The sequence below is a fragment of the Bombina bombina genome, chromosome 6 (assembly GCF_027579735.1).
Source record: "Bombina bombina isolate aBomBom1 chromosome 6, aBomBom1.pri, whole genome shotgun sequence".
Classification (NCBI taxonomy): Eukaryota; Metazoa; Chordata; class Amphibia; order Anura; family Bombinatoridae; genus Bombina; species Bombina bombina.
The window spans coordinates 969,724,379-969,745,392 of NC_069504.1; the positions used below are offsets into that span (position 1 = coordinate 969,724,379).

Consider the following 21,014-nt stretch of genomic DNA (forward strand, 5'->3'; position numbering starts at 1 on the left):
GGCTCTGGTCTGATTTGTAGTAACAGTGGCAATAATCCGGATTAGTTTACTACTTGCCAAGTTCACATAGCAGGGAAAGTTGCTGAATACTTGCTGTGAAAGATAATGAGGAAGCTGAGAGAAAGCTAGTAAGAAGTCGACTCCAGAATGCTAGTTAGCCTTATTAATAAGTTCTTGAGTTGAAGCTGTAGTAAATCCCAGGAACGGAAAATGAATCCTCAGAAAATCAAGCTTGTGAGCAAAAATACTCCTAAAGTTGGGAGAGCTCAGTGAATGAGCTAGCGATAGCATCAACTAACAAACTACTAAGCACCTGTATGAGGGTGCGCAGGGGATTTAAAGGTAGAGTGGGTTGGCCTAAGGAGTGAGATATCCTGACACTCATCCGCCTGTGTGTACCCATCTGTGTAGCCATCTAACACTCTTTTCTCTCTAATCCCCCCTGCACACTTATGCCCTCTAATACTCTCTTCTCTCTCATCCTCCTCTCCGCACCCATGCTCTATAACACTCTCTTCTCTCTCATTCTTCTCTCCATATCCATGCCCTCTAATACTGTAATATACTGTTCCTTTAAGGGGAGGTTCTTCTTTGCTACTTTCCCTATATATTCTGCTAGATACTTCATATCATTGCTTTGTATTGAAGTAACCAGCTTCACATCTACATGCCTCTAAGTCTTATGCTATTGAGTTCCTATCGACCTGCTCATATTATTAAACCTTGATCTTGCTTTCCTCTAGCCACCTGAATATATTACCAGAGAAGTGGAATCCTTTCCTCCTATTCTGTTACTAACTGGAATCGTTTCACAGCTGCTTCACACACTACGGATTAGTCTCTGCGTCCCTGATGTGACGTCACTCCTCTGTGCCGTCATCCAGCAGCTTGACTCCTCAGCGTGTTCCTCCAGCTTGAGTCTACAGCGCGACCCGACAGTTTGTCGCCCCAGCCTGAATCTCCAGCACAGTTCACCAGTGTGTTCTCCAGCACAGCGTGCTACTAACTTTTTGGAAGGCCTTAAAGGGACACTCAGGTTAAATCGAACTTTCATGATTCCGATACAGCATGCAATTTTAAACAATTTCCAATTTACTTCCATTAAAAAAAATGATTTTTTTTGAGTCACCAGATCCTACTGAGCATGTGCAAGAATTCACAGACTATACTTATATGCATTTGTGATTGGCTGATTGCTATGACATGGTACAAGGGGAGTGGAAATATACATAACTTTGAAATTTGTTTTAAAAAAATCTACTATTCATTTGAAGTTCAGACTAAGTGCTATTGCATTGTCTTGTTATCTTGCATTTGTTGATTATGCAAATCTAATGTGTTGACTGGTCCTTTAATAGGATTAATCCATTATCTTCGGTAAGCTGCACCTTACTTTGCTTGATTTATTTTTGCTTTTGTTAGCTAACAACTTTTCCTTAAAGGAACACACTTACCTGGTTTATTAAAAGGAACTATCTGTGACTTTTACGTTACCTTATTTTCCTCACAAAAATATCAGTGTGAGTTAACCATTTCATGGACTTATCCAACAAAGTTGATCAGTTAAGTCAGGGATTGAGAGAGCTTCAGGTAGAAAACCTCACAATCAGTAATATAATAAAAGAAGGGCTAAGTGTAGTTAAACCCTCTGACAGTAGTAATCCTGACCCCCCAATTTCACCACCTGACAAATTTTTTGGGTATAGAAAAACTTATAGACAGTTTGACAACGCCTGTAAATTATTCCTTACCCTCAAGCCTAAAACATTTCACAATGACCGCATAAAAGTCCTTACTGTAATATCCTTTCTAAAAGGTGAACCCAGACTTTGGGTGGATATGTTCTTAGAAAATGATGATCCTATTCTGAACTCAATAGATGATTTTTTCAAGGCCATGTCTGACTTGTATGACAACCCTCATAGGCAACTTACTGCAGACACTAAGTTGCGTGGCTTAAAACAACATAAAAGGCCTGTTGAGGAATACATTTCAGAATTTAAGATATGGCAAAGAGATTCTCAATGGAATCAGATCTCATTGAAAAAATCAATTCAAAATATGGTTGTCAGAAACAATAAAAGATGAGTTGGCTAGATTAGACATCCCAGACACATTAGAAGCTCTTATGTCTCTAGCAATCAAGATTGACAGACGCATTAGGGAAAGAAAACAGGAAAAGTTCACTCCTGATGCCTACACCAAAAACATCTCTCCTAAAACTCACACTCCTACTACTAAAAGTTCAGATGAAGATATGGATTCATAAAAGGACCACTATCCCCAGAAGAAAAGCTCCGTAGGAAGGAAATGGGTCTCTGCCTCTACTGCGCTGCCAAGGAACATTCAGTTCCCTTGTTGAAGCGACCGAAAATAGGTAAGACATTCTCTTCAGACTCGCTTATTTCTTTAACAACCCAAAATCCTGCTTATTTCCTTATTACTGTGTCTTTACAGTGGGGGCAAAACCATCACAGCTTTGATGCCGTTTTTGACTCTGGAGCTTATGTCAGCTATATTGATTTGAGTGTTGTAAAACAAAATAAAATACCTATTGTATTGTAAGCAGCTAGAGTCCGGACCCATTACCCACGAGACTATTCCGCTATTGATTTCTATACATAACTCTCATCAGGAGTTTATTTCTGTTGACATTATACAGTCCCCCATTTTCCCTGTGGTATTAGGCTTACATTGGTTAAGCAAACATCAGCCCCTCATATATTGGGCAGATAAAAAACTAGAATTTAATTCTCAGTATTGTGCCTCAACCTGTTTTCCCACACACACCCTTTTTCATATCTCAGAACATCATATTCCTCATGTTTACTCAGATTTCTTACAAGTATTTGACAAAAAAGAGGCAGAAACACTACCCCCTCATAGGGATTATGATTGTCCCATTGAGTTAATACCTGGGTCAAAAGTTCCATACGGACATATATTCCCACTCTCAAACCCTGAGCTTGATACTCTGAAAGACTATATCAATGAGAACCTCAGGAAAGGGTTTATTAGGCCCTCTACCTCTCCTGCTGGGGCTGGTATATTTTTTGTCACTAACAAAGACAAAACCATACCTCCAATTGTAGATTATCGTGAACTAAATAAGATTACTAAAAAAGACAGATACCCACTGCCACTCATCCCTGAGCTGATTGAGAGACTACACGGGGCATCTATTTATACCTAACTTGATTTAAGGGGAGCTTACAATCTAATCCGTGTACGCTCTGGTGATGAGTGGCTAACCGCATTCCGCACTAGATATGGGCTCTTCGAATACACAGTGATGCCTTTTGGATTGTGTAATGCCCCCGCCACTTTCCAGAGGTTCATCAATGATGTGTTTCGAGACATTTTGGACACATTCTTAGTCATCTATTTAGACAACATTCTAATATTTTCAGCAAATAAAACTGATCACATCAAACATGTTAGGACTGTTCTCTCAAGATTACAGGCCCACCATTTATACGTTAAACCAGAAAAATGTACTTTTCACTCATCTGAGATCACTTTTTTGGGTTACCACATATCATCCAAGGGTATTTTGATGGAAAAAAATAAAATTCAAAGATTGCCCCATACCCAAAGCTAGAAAATAAGTTCAGAAATTCCTAGGATTCTCTAACTTTTACAGAAAGTTTATCAAAAACTTTTCTGCAATAGCTAAACCTCTAACCAACCTCACTAAAACTGACATCCCATTTAAATGGAATAGTATGACTGATGAGGCTTTTACCTTCCTAAAAACAGCTTTTACCACTGCACCCATACTATCCTATCCTAACCCCCAACTCCAGTACACCTTAGAGGTAGACGCCTCATTCTACACTATTGGGGCTGTACTATCCCAAAAAGATCCATCCACTAACTTATCTCATCCTGTTGCACATTACTCTCGAATTTTAACTCCCTCAGAATTAAATTACCATGTAGGTGAGAAAGAGCTTCTAGCCGTGAAAAGCTCACTTGAAAACTGGAGACATTTACTTGAGGGTACTATGGAATCTGTTATTATATTCACTGACCACCGTAATCTTGAGTTTCTAAAAACTTCCCGTACCTTAACCTAAAGACAAGTAAGGTGGAGCCTTTTCTTTTCTAGGTTTAATTACATTATTACGTATAGGTCAGCCCTAAAAAATACCAAGGCTGATATACTATCTAGACTCCCGAATCGGCCACAAATAACTTAAAAAAACAAATCACTTATCCCCCTAGACAACATTCTTGGAACATTAGCCATAACAACACATAGTCTAAAGGAACAACAATCTTCAGATCACTCTGCAGCTCAACATGAACTGCAAATAGGGGAACATGGGTTACTTTACCATGAGACAAAACTCTACATACCCCCTCCTCTTAGGGAACAGATTCTATCTGCCTGCCATGACTCCCACCTGTCTGGTCATCCAGGTATGAATAAAACCTCAGAGTTTATTAAAAGATCTTACTGGTGGCCATGTATTAATCAGGAAACTAAACAGTATGTGGAATCGTGTAAAGTTTGTACCACCTGTAAAACAGATAGGAAGAAACCAATAGGGTACCTCCTATCCCTGCCAGTTCCTGAAAGACCTTGGAAGGATATTGCAATAGATTTTATTGTCGATTTACCTTTATCAGAAAAAAACAACACTATAGTGGTTATCGTAGATCTGCTCTCCAAAATGGCTCATTTTGTGCCTTATCACAAATTGCCAACTGCTCTTGAAACTGTTACATTGTTGATAAGCCATGTCATAAAACTCCATGGTGTTCCAACGACTATAACCTCTGACAGAGGTTCTCAGTTCACCTCCAACGTCTGGAAACAATTATGTTTATCCTTTAAAATTGATCAACGAATGTCTACCGCATTCCATCCCCAATCTAATGGGCAAACTGAACAGACCAACCATTGGTTGGAGGAATATCTCAGATGTTATACCACTCAACATCATAATGATTGGACGTCATTGCTTCCTCTTGCTGAATTCGCCCATAATAATACCTACCACTCAACCACTAAAACCAACACTATGTTGGAAACCTCATTGCTATCAGAAAACATCAAGACCACCCAACAGAGGCAGAAAAGATACTATGATCAAAGACACAGACCTCCACCCTCATATGCTGTTGGAGATCTTGTCTGGCTATCGACTAAAAATCTACGTCTCACTGTACCCTGCAGGAAGTTTAACAAACTTTTCATTGGTCCATTCCCCATATCCAAACTTGTTAATGAAAATGCTGTTACACTTGAGCTTCCCTCTCATTTCCGGATCTATCCCACCTTTCACGTCTCCTTACTCAAACCGTACAAAGCGCTCCGTAACCCTCATGTTCCTTCCTTAGATTGCCTATCACCACAGAAGTGGAATATGAAGTAGGGGCAATTTTTGATTCCAGAAAAGTTTCCGGATGTTTGCAGTATCTAGTGCATTGGAAGGGCTACCCCTCTGAGGAGGACTCCTGGAAGCCTTCTGCTAACCTCTCTGCTCCTAGATTGGTGTCTCTTTCATTGGAGGAATCCAGAACATCCCAGACCCTGAACCTTGGAGTGGTTCCTTAAGGGGGGAGTCCTGTAATATACTGTTCCTTTAAGGGGAGGTTCTTCTTTGCTACTTTCCCTATATATTCTGCTGGATACTTCATATCATTGCTTGGTATTGAAGTATCCAGCTTCACATCTACATGCCTCTAAGTCTTATGCCATTGAGTTCCTATCGACCTGCTCATATCATTAAACCTTGATCTTGCTTTCCTCTATCCACCTGAATATATTACCGGAGAAGTGGAATCTTTTCCTCCTATTCCATTACCAGCTGGAATCGTTTCACAGCTGCTTCATACGCTACGGATCAGTCTCTGCGCCCCTGATGTGACGTCACTCCTCTGTGGCGTGCTGCTGCAGCGTGACTCCTCAGCGTGTTCCTCCAGCTTGAGTCTCCAGCGCGACCCGACAGTTTGTCACCCCAGCCTGAATCTCCAGCACAGTTCACCAGTGTGTTCTCCAGCACAGCATGCTACTAACATTTTGGAAGGCCTTAATAGGATTAATCCATTATCTTCGGTAAGCTGCACCTTACTTTGCTTGATTTATTTTTGCTTTTGTTAGCTAACAACTATTTGCTGCAGCCTTTTTTTATCAGTTGTTTTTGTTGTAATTGTGCTTCTTTCATGTTATTTCCATCGACAGTGTAGCAGAATCTAACAAACTCGACATGCAAATTAAATCATATGCAGAGATAGGTACGGCTTCTAGGATTAGCAATTACCTATGTCTCAACATGATACATACCCTAATTTTCCTTAAAGGAACACATTTACCTGGTTTATTAAAAGGAACTATCTGTGACTTTTACGTTACCTTATTTATCCTCACAAAAATATCAGTGTGAGTTAACTTTAAGCTTGTATGTTACAAATACTCTCTTCTCTCTCATAACCCTCTCCATACCCATGCCATCTAACACTCTCTTCTCTCTCAGACTCCTCTCTGTACCCATGCCCTCAAACACTCTCATCTTTATCATTCCCCTCCCCGTATCCATGCCCTCCAACACTCTTTTCTCTCTCATCCTCCTCTCCACAGCCATGCCCTCTAACACTCTTCTCCTCATCCTCCTCTCCGCAGCCATGCCTTCTAACACTCTCTTCTCTTTCATCCTCCTCTCCATACTCATGCCGTCTAACACTCTCTTCTCTCTCATCCTCCTCTGCGCACCCATGCCCTCTAATACTCTCTTCTCTCAAATCTCCCTCTCCTCACCATGCCCTCTAACACTCTCTTCTCTCTCTCTCTCTCTCTCTCTCATCATACTCTCAGTACCCATGCCCTCTAATAGTCTCTTTTCTATCTTCCTCCTCTCTGCACCCATGCCCTCTAACACTCTCCTCTCTCTGATCCTCCTCTCATTTACAATTATATCTTTAAAATTATTTAATTAGCCAGTAATTAAAAATAACAATGTCTTAAATTTATTTTTACGTACATGCGCTGTATGCGTATATGTGTTTCTAATGCTTGAGATATTTGTAATGGATAATTACAAAATACAAATCTTTTATTGTAAAGCTAAACATTCAAGCTGTTTATGGGCCTTATAGAGGGCACAAAATAATGTCTCTGGATGCTTTTGAATTCCTTCTTTGAATCTGAGTGAAAATGTCAATAGCATATATTTACACATTTGCCCAACCCAAATGTAGGAAATCCTGACATTTTGGAAATATTATTGGCATATATTGCACATCCTAATAGGTTAAAAAACTGTTGATATTATGTAGAATTGCCAACTATTCCTTTACGAGAAACAGATGTGATATAAATAAAAGTGGTCTAACAGCATGTAGTTAACATGCTGGTTAAGGATGAAGAGGCAAATTAACACTTCTTTATATAGCTGCATCTATGAGTTTCACAGTAAGCTTGCATACATAGAAGGAGGTAGAACTTTGTTTATGTTGAAAATGGTAAAGAAATTGATTGCTTTCTTTTAAAGCTCATATTTCAGAATGTTAAGTTCATGGCTGAATAATACATTAACTCAGAAGGAAGAGGGAAATAATAGCATAAACATGCATCATAATTAATGATAATCTCATGTCCCTGAAATGTTTTACAACAAAGGTTTTTTTTTAATTTTTTTAAATATTATTATAATTGTAATAATGGCATTTTTAAAAGGTTTTGGATACATTTTGTAATTTACATGAAATATTATCGGCTAGATGTAGAGTTTTGTCGGTAACGACCCGCGTAGCTAACGCTGGCTTTTTTTCCCCCTCACCTTTTAAATACCGCTAGTATTTAGAGTTCACAGAAAGGCTGTGTTAGGCTCCAAAAAGGGAGCGTAGAGCATATTTACCGCCATTGCAACTCTAAATACCAGCGGTGCTTACGGACGCGGCCAGCTTAAAAAAAGTGCTCGTGCACGATTCCCCCATAGGAAACAATGGGGCTGTTTGAGCTGAAAAAACCTAACACCTGCAAAAAAGCAGCGTTCAGCTCTTAACGCAGCCCCATTGTTTCCTATGGGGAAACACTTCCTAAGTCTGCACCTAACACTCTAACATGAACCCCGAGTCTAAACACCCCTAACCTTACACTTATTAACCCCTAATCTGCTGCTCCGTACACCGCCGCAACCTACATTATACCTATGTACCCCTAATCTGCTGCCCCTAACACCGCCGACCCCTATATTATATTTATTAACCCCTAATCTTGCCGCCAGTTACCTACAATAATTAACCCCTAATCTGCCGACCGGACCTCACCGCTACTATAATAAATGTATTAACCCCTAATCCACCTCACTAACCCTATAATAAATAGTATTAACCCCTAATCTGCCCTCTCTAACATCGCTGACACCTAACTTCAAGTATCAACCCCTAATCTGCCGACCGGACCTCACCGCTACACTAATAAATGTATTAACCCCTAAAGCTAAGTCTAACCCTAACACTAACACCCCCTAAATTAAATATAATTTAAATCTAACGAAATAAATTAACTCTTAATAAATAAATTATTCCTATTTAAAGCTAAATACTTACCTGTAAAATAAACCCTAATATAGCTACAATATAAATTATAATTATATTGTAGCTATTTTAGGAATAATATTTATTTTACAGGCAACTTTGTAATTATTTTAACCAAGTACAATAGCTATTAAATAGTTAATAACTATTTAATAGCTACCTAGTTAAAATAATTACAAAATTACCTGTAAAATAAATCCTAACCTAAGTTACAATTAAACCTAACACTACACTATCAATAAATTAATTAAATAAAATACCTACAATTATCTACAATTAAATCTAACACTACACTATCAATAAATAAATAAATTAAATAAAATACCTACAAATAAGTACAAATAAATAAACTAACTAAAGTACAAAAAATAAAAAAAGTTAAGTTACAAAAATAAAACAATTAATTACAAACATAATAAAAATATTACAACAATTTTAAGCTAATTACACCTACTCTAAGCCCCCTAATAAAATAACAAAGCCCCCCAAAATAAAAAAATGCCCTACCCTATTCTAAAATACAAATAGAAAAGCTATTTTACCTTACCAGCCCTTAAAAGGGCCTTTTGCGGGGCATGCCCCAAATAATTCAGCTCTTTTGCCTGTAAAAAAAACATACAATACCCCCCCCAACATTACAACCCACAACCCACATGCTCCTAATCTAACCCAAACCCCCCTTAAATAAATCTAACACTAAGCCCCTGAAGATCTTCCTACCTTATCTTCACCACACCGGGTTTCAGCGATCCGTCGAGGCTCCGAAATCTTCATCCAAGCCCAGGCGGGGGCTGGAGATCCATCATCCGGCTGAAGTCTTCTATCAAGCGGCAAGAAGAAGTCCAGAAGAGGCTCCAAAGTCTTCATCCTATCTGGGCAGAAGAGGAGATCCGGACCGGCAACCATCTTCATCCAAGCGGCATCTTCTATCTTCATCCGATGACGAGCAGCTCCATCTTGAAGACCTCCGGCGTGGATCCATCCTCTTCTTCCGATGTCCTAAATCCGAATGAAGGTTCCTTTAAACGATGTCATGCAAGATGGCGTCCCTCGAATTCCCATTGGCTGATAGGATTCTATCAGCCAATCGGAATTAAGGTAGGAAAAATCTGATTGGCTGATGGAATCAGCCAATCAGATTCAAGTTCAATCCGATTGGCTGATCAAATCAGCCAATCAGATTGAGCTTGCATTCTATTGGCTGATCGGAACAGCCAATAGAATGTGAGCTCAATCTGATTGGCTGATTCAATCAGCCAATCAGATATTCCCTACCTTAATTCCGATTGGCTGATAGAATCCTATCAGCCAATCGGAATTCGAGGGACGCAATCTTGGATGACGTCATTTAAAGGAACCTTCATTCGGACTTAGGACGTCGGAAGAAGAGGATGGATCCGCGCCGGAGGTCTTCAAGATGGAGCCGCTCGTCATCGGATGAAGATAGAAGATGCCGCTTGGATGAAGATGGTTGCCGGTCTGGATCTCCTCTTCTGCCTGGATAGGATGAAGACTTTGGAGACTCTTCTGGACTTCTTCTTGCCGCTTGATAGAAGACTTCAGCTGGATGATGGATCTCCAGCCCCCGCCTGGGCTTGGATGAAGATTTCGGAGCCTGGATGGATCGCTGATACCCGGTGTGGTGAAGATAAGGTAGAAAGATATTCAGGGGCTTAGTGTTAGGTTTATTTAAGGGGGGTTTGAGTTAGATTAGGGGTATGTGGGTGGTGGGTTGTAATGTTGGGGGGGGGGTATTGTGTTTATTTTTACAGGCAAAAGAGCTGAATTCTTTGGGGCATTAAGGGCTGGTAAGGTAAAAGAGCTTTTCTATTTTAATTTTAGAATAGGGTAGGGCATTTTTTTTATTTTGGGGGGCTTTGATATTTTATTAGGGGGCTTAGAGTAGGTGTAATTAGCTTAAAATTGTTGTAATATTTTTATTATGTTTTTAATTAATTTTTTTTTGGAACTTAGCTTTTTTTATTTTTTGTACTTTAGTTAGTTTATTTAATTGTATTTATTTGTATGTATTTCATGTAATTAATTTATTGATAGTGTAGTGTTAGATTTAATTGTAGGTATTTTATTTAATTAATTTATTGATAGTGTAGTGTTAGGTTTAATTGTAACTTAGGTTAGGATTTATTTTACAGGTAATTTTGTAATTATTTTAACTAGGTAGCTATTAAATAGTTATTAACTATTTAATAGCTATTTTACCTGGTTAAAATAAATACAAAGTTGCCTGTAAAATAAATATAAATCCTAAAATAGCTACAATATAATTATAATTTATATTGTAGCTATATTAGGGTTTATTTTACAGGTAAGTATTTAGCTTTAAATAGGAATAATTTATTTAATAAGAGTTAATTTATTTTGTTAGATTTAAATTATATTTAACTTAGGGGGGTGTTAAGGGGGTGTTAGTGTTGACCTCACCGTTTCAATTTCGAGATGAGGTACTTAATGCACAAAGGGCTAGAATAGATTACAAGTGGTGCGTTAACATGTGCACATGTGTGATATTAGGATATCAGACGTACCCTGATTGGCTCACACTTTTTGAACAGCTACATATCAAGGAACCAGGTAAAGAAGAAGAAATATTCAGCAATACTCTGGAAACAGGCTTCCAACAAAGCCATTGAGTGACTGCACTCTCTTATTTATAGACTCATCACAAGATCCAGTAATGGATGCATGTGTGATCATGCAGCTATATTGGCTGACAGGCTGACACACAGGATACTTCAACACTATTCACCCAGCGGTGTTAAGGTTTATATAGGTCTCGTGAAGGAGGATGGTAACAGATTGCCCTCTGATGAAGTGAAGCCAGTTTCATGAAATGCGTACGGGTGGATCTATGCAGCAAGTGACGTCACATCCAGTTTAGCAGTTCAGGAGCACAGAGACCCACACCAGAGCTGTTTTTTGTTACCACCACAGAATCGCCTTACTCCCCTTGAACGAGAGTCTTGCACCAAGACTTCCATATCCTGATAACTACTAATAAGTATACAATTAAAATTGTTTGAGTACACATTTTAATGGAACTTTAGTGTCTTGAGAAACTCTTTGAATGCATACTAACTTTCAATATTGATCGTAGGAGCATTGTGGTTTTAGGATTTGAATTTATAGGAACTATAATAAACCCATTGCCGTTATCTTGTTTTAACCTTTATGTGGCAGCAAACACTGTTTGCACTTGTATGTTTTTAAGACAATTATTTAAAATGATTTAAAATCATTAAATTCAGCTTTTTATATTTTTCGCTCTCAGTACTTCACCTAACAGGTGTTTGGTTCACTTTGCAAATATACTGCTAGCATATTGTTGCTGAACTTTGGGGTCTAACACCCGGGATCTACTATATACTGTAACATACCCCTTGCCAATTAGGATTTGCCTGATGTTTTGACCACTGATATCTTTAAAACAGTGGGGATATACTTCCCATCCTGAGATATAATATACCTCATACTTTTGAGGGTTGACCAGGTGAGTATAACCACTCACATTACTCTGATACGATATTGATTATCAGATTACACTATGATGTTTTTGTTTCTCTGTTTTGTCGCTCCTCTTTCTTTCCTACATACCTCTGGCGTACATACTTGAGAATGCTGTCTGATTCCTTTTTTTGCATTGACTTTTATATAGACTTCCTTTATCCATGTGAACTTAAAGGTTTAGTCTATTTCACTGATAGCAGCATTCTGCGATTTGTCTTGCCACTTTCTTGCTCAATTGTTTATTTGTCTTGTTGTATTGTCATTTGTATTGTATCTTAGGGTTTTATACAGCACTTACACAATTCTCCCCTTTATATATATATATATATAGATATATATATATATATATATATATATATATATATATATATATATAGAGAGAGAGAGAGAGAGAGAGAGAGAGAGTTGAGTTTCAGAGTTCAGCGCACATAGAATGGAGAAAAACAAAACAAAACCAAATTATGGTGCAGTATGTCAGTACTGGGCAATCAAATACTAAAAGTGAGATTTAAATGTGCTCAACTTGTTTAACCTCAAACATGTGAGGTATGTTGGAAGCATGGAGGGGATGTAATCCCTATCAGCGGTAAAGATGTTTCCAGCTGGTATGCAGAAACTTTTGGCAGGTGGAAGTCTTGATATCCCTGGAGTAGAAATGTGTTGGTATTTCAGACAAACTTCTCCTCTCTGGAGTAAGGTAGAGAAACTTTGTTTCTTTTTGCTGAATTTCTTTCCTTGTTGCTGTTTATTTCTTTTTACCTTCTTTATACAAAAAGGCTTCTCCTCTCTGGAGTATGGTATAAACTTTATATATGCAAACCAATTAGTGCTCAGTTTACATACTATGGCCTAGATTTAGAGTTCGGCGGTAGCCGTCAAAACCAGCGTTAGAGGCTCCTAACGCTGGTTTTGGCCGCCCGCTGGTATTTGGAGTCAGTGATTAAAGGGTCTAACGCTCACTTTACATCCGCGACTTTTCCATACCGCAGATCCCCCTACGCCATTTGCGTAGCCTATCTTTTCAATGGGATCTTTCTAACGCTGGTATTTAGAGTCGTTTCTGCAGTGAGCGTTAGAGCTCTAACGACAAGATTCCAGCCGCCTGAAAAAAGCAGGAGTTAAGAGCTTTCTGGCTAACGCCGGTTCATAAAGCTCTTAACTACTGTACCCTAAACTACACTAACACCCATAAACTACCTATGTACCCCTAAACCGAGGTCCCCCCACATCGCCGCCACTCGATTAAAATTTTTAACCCCTAATCTGCCGACCGCCACCTACGTTATACTTATGTACCCCTAATCTGCTGCCCCTAACCCCGCCGACCCCTATATTATATTTATTAACCCCTAACTTGCCCCACACAACGTCGCCGCAAGCTACTTAAAATAATTAACCCCTAATCTTCCGACCGCAAATCGCCGCCACCTACGTTATCCCTATGTACCCCTAATCTTCTGCCCCTAACATCGCCGACCCCTATGTTATATTTATTAACCCCTAATCTGCCCCCCACAACGTCGCCGACACCTACCTACACTTATTAACCCCTAATCTGCCGAGCGGACCTGAGCGCTACTATAATAAAGTTATTAACCCCTAATCCGCCTCACTAACCCTATCATAAATAGTATTAACCCCTAATCTGCCCTCCCTAACATCGCCGACACCTACCTTCAATTATTAACCCCTAATCTGCCGACCGGAGCTCACCGCTATTCTAATAAATGTATTAACCCCTAAAGCTAAGTCTAACCCTAACACTAACACCCCCCTAAGTTAAATATAATTTTTATCTAACGAAATAAATTAACTCTTATTAAATAAATGATTCCTATTTAAAGCTAAATACTTACCTGTAAAATAAATCCTAATATAGCTACAATATAAATTACATTTATATTATAGCTATTTTAGGATTAATATTTATTTTACAGGTAACTTTGTATTTATTTTAACCAGGTACAATAGCTATTAAATAGTTAAGAACTATTTAATAGTTACCTAGTTAAAATAATTACAAATTTACCTGTAAAATAAATCCTAACCTAAGATATAATTAAACCTAACACTACCCTATCAATAAAATAATTAAATAAACTACCTACAATTACCTACAATTAACCTAACACTACACTATCAATAAATTAATTAAACACAATTGCTACAAATAAATACAATTAAATAAACTATCTAAAGTACAAAAAATAAAAAAGAACTAAGTTACAGAAAATAAAAAAATATTTACAAACATAAGAAAAATATTACAACAATTTTAAACTAATTACACCTACTCTAAGCCCCCTAATAAAATAACAAAGACCCCCAAAATAAAAAATTCCCTACCCTATTCTAAAATACAAAAATTACAAGCTCTTTTACCTTACCAGCCCTGAACAGGGCCCTTTGCGGGGCATGCCCCAAGAATTTCAGCTCTTTTGCCTGTAAAAAAAAACATACAATACCCCCCCCCAACATTACAACCCACCACCCACATACCCCTAATCTAACCCAAACCCCCCTTAAATAAACCTAACACTAATCCCCTGAAGATCTTCCTACCTTGTCTTCACCATGCCAGGTTCACCGATCCGTCCTGGCTCCAAGATCTTCATCCAACCCAAGCGGGGGTTGGCGATCCATAATCCGGTGCTCCAAAGTCTTCCTCCTATCCGGCAAGAAGAGGACATCCGGACCGGCAAACATCTTCTCCAAGCGGCATCTTCTATGTTCTTCCATCCGATGACGACCGGCTCCATCTTGAAGACCTCCAGCGCGGATCCATCCTCTTCTTCCGACGACTAGACGACGAATGACGGTTCCTTTAAGGGACGTCATCCAAGATGGCGTCCCTCGAATTCCGATTGGCTGATAGGATTCTATCAGCCAATCGGAATTAAGGTAGGAATTTTCTGATTGGCTGATGGAATCAGCCAATCAGAATCAAATTCAATCCGATTGGCTGATCCAATCAGCCAATCAGATTGAGCTCGCATTCTATTGGCTGTTCCGATCAGCCAATACAATGCGAGCTCAATCTGATTGGCTGATTGGATCAGCCAATCGGATTGAACTTGATTCTGATTGGCTGATTCCATCAGCCAATCAGAAAATTCCTACCTTAATTCCGATTGGCTGATAGAATCCTATCAGCCAATCGGAATTCGAGGGACGCCATCTTGGATGACGTCCCTTAAAGGAACCGTCATTCGTCGTCTAGTCGTCGGAAGAAGAGGATGGATCCGCGCTGGAGGTCTTCAAGATGGAGCCGGTCGTCATCGGATGGAAGAACATAGAAGATGCCGCTTGGAGAAGATGTTTGCCGGTCCGGATGTCCTCTTCTTGCCGGATAGGAGGAAGACTTTGGAGCACCGGATTATGGATCGCCAACCCCCGCTTGGGTTGGATGAAGATCTTGGAGCCAGGACGGATCGGTGAACCTGGCATGGTGAAGACAAGGTAGGAAGATCATCAGGGGCTTAGTGTTAGGTTTATTTAAGGGGGGTTTGGGTTAGATTAGGGGTATGTGGGTGGTGGGTTGTAATGTTGGGGGGGGGTATTGTATGTTTTTTTTTACAGGCAAAAGAGCTGAAATTCTTGGGGCATGCCCCGCAAAGGGCCCTGTTCAGGGCTGGTAAGGTAAAAGAGCTTGTAATTTTTGTATTTTAGAATAGGGTAGGGAATTTTTTATTTTGGGGGTCTTTGTTATTTTATTAGGGGGCTTAGAGTAGGTGTAATTAGTTTAAAATTGTTGTAATATTTTTCTTATGTTTGTAAATATTTTTTTATTTTCTGTAACTTAGTTCTTTTTTATTTTTTGTACTTTAGATAGTTTATTTAATTGTATTTATTTGTAGCAATTGTGTTTAATTAATTTATTGATAGTGTAGTGTTAGGTTAATTGTAGGTAATTGTAGGTAGTTTATTTAATTATTTTATTGATAGGGTAGTGTTAGGTTTAATTATAACTTAGGTTAGGATTTATTTTACAGGTAAATTTGTAATTATTTTAACTAGGTAACTATTAAATAGTTCTTAACTATTTAATAGCTATTGTACCTGGTTAAAATAAATACAAAGTTACCTGTAAAATAAATATTAATCCTAAAATAGCTATAATATAAATGTAATTTATATTGTAGCTATATTAGGATTTATTTTACAGGTAAGTATTTAGCTTTAAATAGGAATCATTTATTTAATAAGAATTAATTTATTTCGTTAGATAAAAATTATATTTAACTTAGGGGGGTGTTAGTGTTAGGGTTAGACTTAGCTTTAGGGGTTAATACATTTATTAGAATAGCGGTGAGCTCCGGTCGGCAGATTAGGGGTTAATAATTGAAGGTAGGTGTCGGCGATGTTAGGGAGGGCAGATTAGGGGTTAATACTATTTATGATAGGGTTAGTGAGGCGGATTAGGGGTTAATAACTTTATTATAGTAGCGCTCAGGTCCGGTCGGCAGATTAGGGGTTAATAAGTGTAGGTAGGTGTCGGCGACGTTGTGGGGGGCAGATTAGGGGTTAATAAATATAACATAGGGGTCGGCGATGTTAGGGCAGCAGATTAGGGGTACATAGGGATAACGTAGGTGGTGGCGGTTTACGGAGCGGCAGATTAGGGGTTAAAAGTGTAATGCAGGGGTCAGCGATAGCGGGGGCGGCAGATTAGGGGTTAATAAGTGTAAGGCTAGGGGTGTTTAGACTCGGGGTACATGTTAGAGTGTTAGGTGCAGACGTAGGAAGTGTTTTCCCATAGGAAACAATGGGGCTGCGTTAGGAGCTGAACGCTGCTTTTTTGCAGGTGTTAGGTTTTTTTTCAGCTCAAACAGCCCCATTGTTTCCTATGGGAGAATCGTGCACGAGCACGTTTTTGAGGCCGGCCGCGTCCGTAAGCAACTCTGGTATCGAGAGTTGTATTTGCGGTAAAAATGCTCTACGCTCCTTTTTTGGAGCCTAACGCAGCATTTGTTTGAACTCTCGATACCAGAGTTAAATTTATGGTGCGGCCAGAAAAAAACCCGCGGAGCGTTAACAGCCCTTTTACCGCCAAACTCCAAATCTAGCCGTATGAGATCAATTATGGATATTATTTGCAGCACTTCTGAGAAGTGTGTTAATGATGCTTGCAAGGACACAAAGTGAAATTTAACATAAAAACACTTTTATTTTCCAATGTCCAATAAAAAATGATAAACAGAAATCCTCTTTACAAATAGTCCAGATCAGGGACAGAATAGGTGAGCAGATGAAATATAGTATACAGTATTTCTTTAAATCCGGTAGTGAGTTTCTTATCAGGGCTGATGAAAAAACAGCTGGCTGATAAAAGTTGTTGATATGGTGGTATAGGATGTTGTAAGTACAGCTGAAAGTAGATTCCTTGTGGTGGTTTTGAGCTCTGATTAGCATACAGTGTTCAGGTGGATAAGTTGGTGTTTATGGTAGAAAAACGTAATAAATACTGCTGTAAATACAGCTGGATGATGATTCCTTGTGGTTTTTTGAGCTCTGATACCCTCTGACGAAGTGAATGTAATTCAAGAAACGTGTAAGGGCATGCCCACATCTGACTTCACTTCCTGCCGGCGAGACCAAGCTTCAAACACTTCAGCAACGGACCTTGTCACTGACAGGCTTAAGAATCCACATCCATCCGGATATTGTGAGCCATCTAGAGCTCAAAAAACCACAAGGAATCATCATCCAGCTGTATTTAAAGCAGCTCATGTAATTATTTATTACGTTTTTCTACCATAAACACCAACTTATCCACCTGAACACTGTGAGCTATTCAGAGCTCAAAACCACCACAAGGAATCTACTTTCAGCTGTACTTACAACATCCTATACCCCCATATCACCTACTTTTATCAGCCAGCTGTTTTTTCATCAGCCCTGATAAGAAACTCACTACTGGATTTAAAGAAATATACTATATTTCATCTGCTCACCTATTCTGTCCCTGATCTGGACTATTTGTAAAGAGGATTTCTGATTATCATTTTTTATTGGACATTGGAAAATAAAAGTGTTTTTATTTTAAATTTCACTTTGTGTCCTTGCAAGCATCATTTATACACATATCATGAGTGCTGCACATAATATCCACAATTGATCTCATAGTATGTAAACTGAGCACTAATTGGTTTGCATACATAAAGTTTATACCATACTCCAGAGAGGAGAAGCCTTTCAAGTATAAAGAAGGTAAAAAGAAATAAACAGCAACAAGGAAAGAAATTCAGCAACAAGAAACAAAGTTTCTCTACCTTACTCCAGAGAGGAGAAGTTTGTTAGAAATATAATTTAAGGCTCACCGGAAACAGCAGTTATGAAGCAGCGGTCTTAAGACCGCTGCTCCGTAACTGGTCCGCCTGCTCTGGGGCTGCGGACATCAATCCACCCGATCCTATACTATCGGGCTGATTGACACCCCCTGCTAGCGGCCGATTGGCCACAAATCTGCACAGGGCGGCATTGCACAAGCAGTTCACAAGAACTGCTTGTGCAATAATAAATGCCGACAGAGTATGCTGTCGGCATTCATCGATGTCTGTTGGACATGATCCGCTTAAGGGATCATGTCGGACAGACCGATGATAAATTGGTCCCTAAGGCTAGACTATAAGTTGAGTGCAATTTAGTGATAAACTATGATAGGAAGAGGCTTTTGCGTGCGTTGGGTTGTGCTACAATAAAAAAAAAAAAATTACATACTGTAAAATATTCTATGTAATCCATAGAATGTATCTATATTTCTTATAGTATGGTTTATATTTTAAAATATTTTTTTATTAGATTTTTTAAATATTTTTTATGTAATATTTACATAACGCGCCTTAAGAATACTCATGTGTGCAAAGCCTACCGCTAACTAAATTGAGAAACGCGATGCTCAAAACAGATATTTTATATATATAATACTATTCATTAAAATACATATTTATACCTATATATCTATAGGAATAGATATGCAAGTATACATATATAAACACATACGTATATAGAAATGTGTATTTACATTAAAAAGGACATTATCTTGTAATTAAAGAACATTGGAATGTGAAATATGTACAGTAAATATACAGTAAAACACATAAATATATATGTACCCACATATATACATATCTATATGCATGAAAATACATATTTAAACATGCACAGTATATGTGTGTATCTCTCTGTTACAGCCCTTTACAGCCTTTTTTTCCTAACAACTGTAACCTCATATCTTTGAGCCCTTATAACTTTTTATTGCATTATTTTTTTAAATACTTTTTAACAGTGTTATTTTGAGCGTAACTGTACTTTTGATGTTTTTTCTGACAATTTTTATTCGACCATAACAGTTATTTACAGCTCTAAGGTCATGATAACACAACGCACGTTAAATTCAATTGCACTCGAGCAAATATGCTTACTTTCAACTTGTAATAAGTGCACTACTGACGCTCGCAAACACCCACGATAAACTCAATAGCGCTTTTGTCCAACATTAAGCATTCCACTGAAAAATAGGCCCGTGCATTTTAAGGCAAAGCAGCCCACTCCGCCCCCCCCCCCCCCCCCCAATTTTTATTTATAATAATCTATGTGTAAGACACAGGTAACCATCTTGAAAAGAGGCACAGGCAGCTATCTAGATATAAGCTACAGTTTGCTATATTGGAAAAAGGCACAAACAACTATATAGATTCAAAGGAATAGAAAGTTCAAAATTGAAATATGCATGGGTGCATTTTAACTTTAAATAGAAGCATTTATGCAATATACTTCCATTAGCAAAAATGCTTAGAGTAAAGTTAATATTGTATTTCAGTGGCTTACTCAGAGACCTATGAGGTGTGTGTTATGTTCCTGCTGACTCTCTGAGAAGGTGAGGGGTTTGAATATTGTTGCACAGGCCCTCAAACGCATGTTTAAAACTGTAATACAAGAAATAAATATAACATCCCATTACACTATGCCACAACACATGATTAAAAGAGAAGATTATTTCATTAAAGTGTAGATAAATGAACATAAAAGCCAAAACAAAACATACTGCCTAAATAAGTATAACTGTACTTAATACAGGGGCAAAAAAACAAAGGGGATTGTGGGTAATGGTTGTAATTGGAAAAAAAATATCTGGTGCTAAAGATCCTTTCATGAGGACAGAATAAAACAAAACATTAACTTTTTTATCTTGCACTTAAAGGTGTTCATGTTAGCCAGGATAACGGTTGGCTTTCACTGTCTGCAATAATAATCATTCATGTCACTTAGGTTTTGCTTTATTCTGCATTCATGAAAGGATCTTTAGCTCCAGATATAAATATATTTTTTAAATCACAACCATTCCCCACAATCTCTTTTGCTTTGGACAGGCCAGAGCAGGCACCAAACCAAACCAAAGGTATATATCCAATCCATTACATCTTTAAAAAAAATTGTTTTGACAGTCACACTATACAGCTAAGAGAAACAGCCAAACTTTACTGCTGCCCCCAGCCTCAAACAACACTTATCTTACCATCTATCTTAACAGTCCAGGAGGTCTGGTCGGCGATTGATAGCTTTAACAGTCATGAAGTAAACGACACAGGCACAGCACCTGGCATGCAATGTCCCTCCCGGCTTACGGCTGCCTGCAGCTAACTAATGGCATCACGTGATGACATGTGTGTGTACAAATCTGCAGGTCCTGCCAGCTACCCTTCAAAAAAATACTGGCCAGACAGCAGATAACCGGGGAGGGGGGACACATAGAGGGGGGGAGTTAGCACACTAAGAAGCACATAGAGGGGGCAGTTAGCACGCTAAGAAGCACATAGAGGGGGCAGTTAGCACACTAAGAAGCACATAGAGGGGGCAGTTAGCACACTAAGAAGCACATAGAGGGGGCAGTTAGCACACTAAGAAGCACATAGAGGGGGCAGTTAGCACACTAAGAAGCA

The 21,014-nt window shown here is 38.7% G+C and overlaps 1 protein-coding gene across 1 annotated transcript in view; it reads right to left on the reverse strand.

Annotated features, from left to right (window-relative positions):
- Positions 1 to 20,686, reverse strand: part of LOC128662395 (uncharacterized) — a 137,598-nt gene extending 116,912 nt beyond the window's left edge. The window contains exon 1 of the mRNA XM_053716185.1: positions 20,591 to 20,686. The gene's annotated coding sequence lies outside the window, so the exon portion shown is untranslated. The remainder of the gene's footprint in view (positions 1 to 20,590) is intronic.
- Between the last annotated feature and the right edge of the window lie 328 nt (positions 20,687 to 21,014).